This window comes from Phoca vitulina, unplaced genomic scaffold, assembly GCF_004348235.1.
Source record: "Phoca vitulina isolate PV1807 unplaced genomic scaffold, GSC_HSeal_1.0 scaffold5, whole genome shotgun sequence".
NCBI classification, from domain to species: domain Eukaryota; kingdom Metazoa; phylum Chordata; class Mammalia; order Carnivora; family Phocidae; genus Phoca; species Phoca vitulina.
The window spans coordinates 59,893,026-59,899,461 of record NW_022589708.1 but is presented as its reverse complement, the minus strand read 5'-3'; positions in this window follow the sequence as shown (position 1 = coordinate 59,899,461).

Here is a 6,436-nt window from a genome sequence, read left to right as displayed (position 1 = left end):
CGCCTGAATTCAACTTCTGCCCAAACAGGCTCTACCAGTGCCGGCGACTGGGGAGCAATGGGAGCTCTGTGTCGGGAAGGCTTCCTCCACCCCTCCCTTCCTTCCTCGGGCTTGTCTGTATTGTTGAGGTGATGCTTGGCCCAGGAGTGCCTGCTGCATCGGCTACAGGCTCTTTCTGTGCTAGCCAGGGGCACATTTGCTGTGAAGCTGGAGAGATGGCAGCCCGGGGCCCTCACATCTAAAGGGCACTTCCAAGGCCCTGGGAGGCAGAAATGTGTTCCTGTGGTCATATGTTTTAGTACAATTTGCGAAGGACAGATATTTAAAATGTGATCTGTTAAGACTGCTGTCTATTTCCAGTCTTTCCCTCCGCACTTCTGTGTTGAGTGCTGTTGGAGTGGCTGCGGACATTAGCTGGAAGCAGCTAAAGGGAAGTTGCACTGGGGATTCATTTAGTTTGGGTTTGGCGAGGTATATTTACGTGACACACATTCACTTCCCTGTGTAGTTATTGAGCTAATACATTTCCTGTGTAGAAATATCCTCCAGGATGGAATTTCAAACAGAAGTAGTGGGCAGATACTTGGATTATTCGATAATGCAGTTAATGAAGAAGAATAAATCATTCATATGATTTCTCAAACACACTGAAAAGGTTTTCATTTCTTGCCTATTTGACATAAAATATGGACACTGATGAAAAAAACAGGAAACACATTCACCACCACGACAGGATGTATGATACGCTGGTTAATGAATGTTATATTTAAAGAATATTTAGGATTAGCCACTGCACAAGAAAACTTGAAATGACCTTAAATCCTGCAGCTCACATATGAAAGAAACTTCATGGAGGTTTCCCCACTTTTGGCAATTCTAAAAAAAAAATGTACAACATGGCCAATAAGTTGTGAAGTTGAAGTTTTCAGCTAGACAGGAAAGGTGACAACTGAATCATCTTTCCATTCTCTGTGTAGAAAATGTTATTACAATATCATTGTCATAGGAAAAGGGGATCGAAGAGCAGCCAAGAAAATGTGGGAAACACATTAAGGTGTCAGGCTGTTAACTAATAAAAATATGTTCCTAGTTTTGTGACGTTTCTGGTATTGTCAGATATTTAAAGTTGTCATTTGTTGTAGTTTTCTCATTCTAAATAAATCTTTATTTCCAAACAAATTGCTACTCATAATTTTGTAATCTTTTTCTTAATGAGAGCCCCCAGTTGTATAGTTTTTAGGTTCCACAAAGCTTGAATCCAGCACTGTAGCTGGCCCCCTGGGGAGTTCAGGGGAGATTGGGCTGTGCCTGGAGAAGCCAAGCAGGTACATACACTCACCAGCACACACATGTGCACCTCGCTCTAGCCGGTCCAACCACTCCCCAGGTGGCTCTGGGGTTCCTTCTTCTGGAGGTATGAGTCTCTCTGTCCATGTTTCCTGAACCCCACAAGGTCACCTCCTGTGGGAGGTGGGGTAGGGTGGGGAGCACAGGACAGGCGCTGGGTGTGTGAGTGGGAAAGAGTGTAGGTGCTCTTGGGTGTGTGTGCACAGCCCTGCCTATCTCTGAAGATGGCTCAGGGAAGAGCCTGGCTAAGCCCAGGATGCATCTGTGCAGCAGAAATTCTCCTGAATCCTAATGGGACTTGATAAAGAGAGTGACTCAAGGGGGCGCCTGGTGGCTCAGTTGGTTAATCGCCTGACTCTTGATTTCGGCTCAGGTCATGATTTCAGGTGAGATGGAGCCCCAAGATGGGTTCCACGCTGAAGGTGGAGCCTGCTTAAGATTCTCTCTCTCTTTCCCTCTGCCCATCCTCCCTCCCCCCAACTCTTGTGTGTGCATTCTCTCTCTCTCAAAAAATAAAAATAAAAAAGAAAAAGAAAGAAAGAAAAGAGAGAGAGAGAGAGAGAGACTCAAGGAACTAGAGATTGGGTACATTTATGGTGAATTTTACTACTTTACCCCTTGACTCTTCCTTTGTGTCCTTACTCCCCTCCCCTACTCCTTTCCCACTCACAGGCCACTATCCAGAGCCACTAATTCAGATGGAGGACAGGGTAGCCCCCTCCACCATCTCTCATGCTTTTGCACAGTTCAGGTAAGTTTATTTAGGTTGGCCAGTAATAGGCTAAATGATTTTTTTTTTTTTAACTTGAGAAGGGAACACTTTGTTTGGAATAAAGCACAAAGGCTCAGTCCTGGCTAATCCTTCCAGAATGCAGTAAAACCTATGGAGAGCATCCATAACAAATCTCTATAGGTAGCCTCTCTGGCTGCTATCGTCTCATCCGTAACATGGGGTTAGTGGTAGTGTCCGCTTCGGTGGCCAAACAACTGGGGACAGAGTCCTCGTCCTCCCCGAACCAGCACGTCTGCGTCCCCCATGCCAGCCACCCCAGCCTGACCACGGCCCAGCCACCCCAATTTTCCACACTCCCTGCCATTCCCAATTTTCCCTGCACGTGTTTCCTTTCCACTAGTGTTTGCGAGGCCAAAAATTTCTCAGAGCTGACTCTGAACAAGAATGACATCAGACTTCATGGCGAATACCTCAGAGATAACAAGAAAAAGCAGCAGGGCTCTCCTTAAACAAGGAGCATTATTTGGGTTCACACGCGATCCCTGTGGGCTGACAAGGGAATCTCAGTGTCCACACTGTGCCATGGAAGCAATAAAAAAGGATCTGAGAGAAGAAAAACAAACTTCTCTCCCCACAACTCCAAATCCTTCCCCCTTCAGATCTTGTCTCTTTTTTTCAGCAAAAGAAAGAGATATTAATGGTAGTGGACACACAATAGTCATGGGAATAGATAATTTTGGGAAACAGAGACTTGCTCTTCCATTCTGAGACGTTTCAATGTACGCGATCAGCAGTTTAACTAACATGTTGAAGAATTTTATACAGGCAACGTATTTTGAAATACGAGAAATGGCCAGTGACTCAGCTCACCAGGTTTTCCTTTTTCTCGGCTGCAACATGAACAGTTAGAACAAAATGATTTTCAAGGTCCCTTCTAGGGCTAACATTCTATGATCTCATACCAATAATGTTAACATTATCTTGATATCGAGCTAACATTTCTTTTGTTTTCTGTATTTTAAGTGCCTTCTAATCAAGTCACCAAGCACTGATGAAGCACCAACAGGGCATATAACTCAGAACTTTTCTGTAGGAAACAATTGTGTCCTTGAAAATGTGAATGAAATGTGTATTTTAAAAACGGATCAACATCTATTTTAGATACACCGTGGGGTTTTCTGCTTTCAAGAAGCGCAGGATGAAGCTTTGTGCAGAACAACCATGTGTCTAGTATGTCACATTCAATTTTCTTAAAGAAGGAGGTGCTTTAATCCTGGGTGCTTGCACTGTACCGATTCTCATTTCCCAGGGAATGAAACTGAGGCACAGGGAGGTTAAGTGGGGTTGCTGAGAAGTAAGGGCAGCTCTAGGACCAGGACCAGGACTCCAGAAACTCTAGACCCACGCTCTCACCCCAACATCCCACGAGTCCTTCCCATGTTAATTCTTCCCGAAAATTAACATGTGAACGTGCCCACGTGCTGGGCAGCCACCGAGCGCTTGGAGCTCCGAGACACCAAGCACCCTCTAGGCAACATTTCACGGAAAACAGACAACCTTCTGGATGCCGTTGTCATATTGTGACAAGACTCTGTCTGTTTGGCAATACAACGACACTCCAGATGTATGTTTCCCCAAATAAAAACCATTTATTTACACACATACGAAGGGAAAATAAACCTCACTCTGCTGCAGACTTCTTAGTAGCTACTCTCCCCCTTGATGTAAGCCAGGCTCCCCCTCTCTGTCTATAGCCGACGGTGAGGCACAGTTGGTGGTGGAGGAGATTTAGGTGGAGGGTGTCCCCCTAGGCCACGGGACACATTTGCTTCCTCATGTTTTCCCCTGTGCTGTGGCCCTCAGCGAGGACTCTGACAGACAGACGGGAGACTGCCCTTCCTCGCATCACCTGCACCAGGAGCAGGTCTTCGGTCTCACGAGAAGTCTGGACCCACCATTTTTTATCATCCCTGGAGGAGGTACTTTCTCACGTGTTCGGTTTCCACATCTGAAAACCCCAGGCTAAGGCCCTTGGTATTTTCCTCTCAGGAAATATTTCTTCCCTCATAATATTTTCACTTCTTGACCCCTTGAAAAGTGAAATAGTTCCGCTCTGCTTTTCACTCCAGGAAACAGAGAACAGTGCGGTGGTCCTGTGTTCTAAGTGAGGTGTTGGAGCTGAAGAGGCAGAAAGCATGTGGGTGGTAGAGTCCCAATATTTGAAGAGTTTACTTGCAATGAGATTGTTTCTATTAAATGCTGGGGAGTGCTTTTCTCGCCCTTTCTTCTCACTACTTTGGTATTATTTTTCAGTATTTTCACAAACACACAGAGACATGGAGGGACTGGGGGTGAGGCATACGTAGGTGATGTCACGGGTCAGCCTGGAATTGGGGCACACATTTCCACCCATATTCCAAGGGGAGGCTGAGCCATGTGGTCTAGGTACACACCCCGAGAGATGAGAAAGCAAGTTTACTAAGCATCCAGCCAGGCTGTACCCCAGGAAAATTGCTGGAGCAAGGCTAGACCCCTCAGTAAGTGAGTATTTACTGCTGGGGACTGGGCACACTGGGCCACAGGCAGGAAACACGAGGCGAAGTGAACCCGTGCAGGGACAGAGCGAGCCCTCAGTTCCTCTAATGGCATGCTCGGAACACAACATAATGGCGGCGGGAACAGAGTCAGGAGACGGGAGAGGAGGGGACTACTGCCGGTGCCCTGGGCTTAGGGAAGGTTTCAGGGCAGAAGCTTTCAAGTGAGTCTGTGCAGGGTGAGTATGACTGTGAGGAGGAGGAAGGGATGGCTGGCAGTCTGCTGTGAATGGGGAGTGAGGCCACAGAGCAAGCTGGGGGAGAGGGAGGGTGGAAATGGTCTGCTGAGGAGAGATGGTGGGGAATTACCCAGGGAACAGGCAGATGCCGAAGGTTGGGGGCAGGGGAATGGCACGATTGGATCCACGTTAGAGGCAGAGTTTCTGGTGGTGTGTGGAGGATGAAGGGCAGGTCAGAGAATCAGCAGGAGAAGAGCCAGCTGAGAAACTGCCCTGAACACTCTGGGCAAGAGCCGTCAGAGTGGATGGTGAGGAGGTGGTTCAACAGTTTTGCAGGGATTTGGTGGCTGATTGGACGTGGAGGGCAAGGGCCTTCTCTCTCTGTTTGCCCCCTTCCTGCTCACCCTCCACACCCCCTGATGCTCTGTTTTACTCCCACCCCAAAATGCTAATTTTAATATTGGTAATTCCAACAGATCATGTTATTCATTTCTCCTCTGATTTAATAGTGGAAGTCTCTCCTGAGTGAAGTGAAGGCAATGTAGCTAGTAATAACATTTCTGAGTTTGGCTCTAAATCCCCTCCGGGACATTGTTAAGTGGACCTGACTTAACAGGCCAAATTCATAGTCCGAATAACTTTAACAGCATTTACTAAGTAAATGCCAGACACTGTTTTAAGGACTGCGTGTATATTAACTCATTTAATCCCCATAACCTTCTAATCCTAATAACCCAATCAGGGAGGTGCTGTCAGAAAAATTATCCAAAAGTTAGAATGAAGGCAAAAAGGTGTACGACACATCCTTTCTGTAAGAGGGAAAAGGCTGCCCAAGGATTTTTCCAGGAACGTCCTTGGTTCGCCTCATTGCTTAATCTTGATTAAAGTTCCCAGATGTAGGAAAGTCATTTGTTCATTTGAAGACTTCGATCCAGGAGATTTACAAATAATTTATCATGAGTGAAACACATAAACCCAATGATTTATGATATGTTGGGCATTACTCAAGTCATATCTAATCCAATGGCCTTATCCCAATATTTCTGTATTAAATTCTCCATAACTATCCTAGCTTCTCAGATACTCCTTGAACTATCATAACATCTAATTATTATTTCATTATTAATGAATGTGAAAATGAATGATTTTATATTTTTTTGAAAATTATGTTTTGAAAATTATTGTTCCCATTTTACAGATGATTAAACCAAGGCACAGAGAGGTTATGGAATTTGCCCAAGGTCAATAAGATACAAGTACTAGAACTGAGATTTAAATTCAGATAGCCTAGTTACAGAAAAGTCTTCTTATTCACTCCCCATGTATTTATTGAACACTTTCTCCATTCTTGACTTTTCCCAGATTTCCCCTCCTACTGAATCCAAGAGTTCTTTATTTCATTTAGCAAATATTTACGGAGCTGCTACTATGTGGCAGGTTCTGAATTAATCTACTTCATGGTATATTGTATTAATGTTGTATAGCACAAGCTTAAAAATAAGCTCCTGTCCATGTGTCCAGGCTCTTAAACAAGCCAGGAATTTATATAATTTGCCTTGTCCTTTCTGTTGGCATCTTATGGC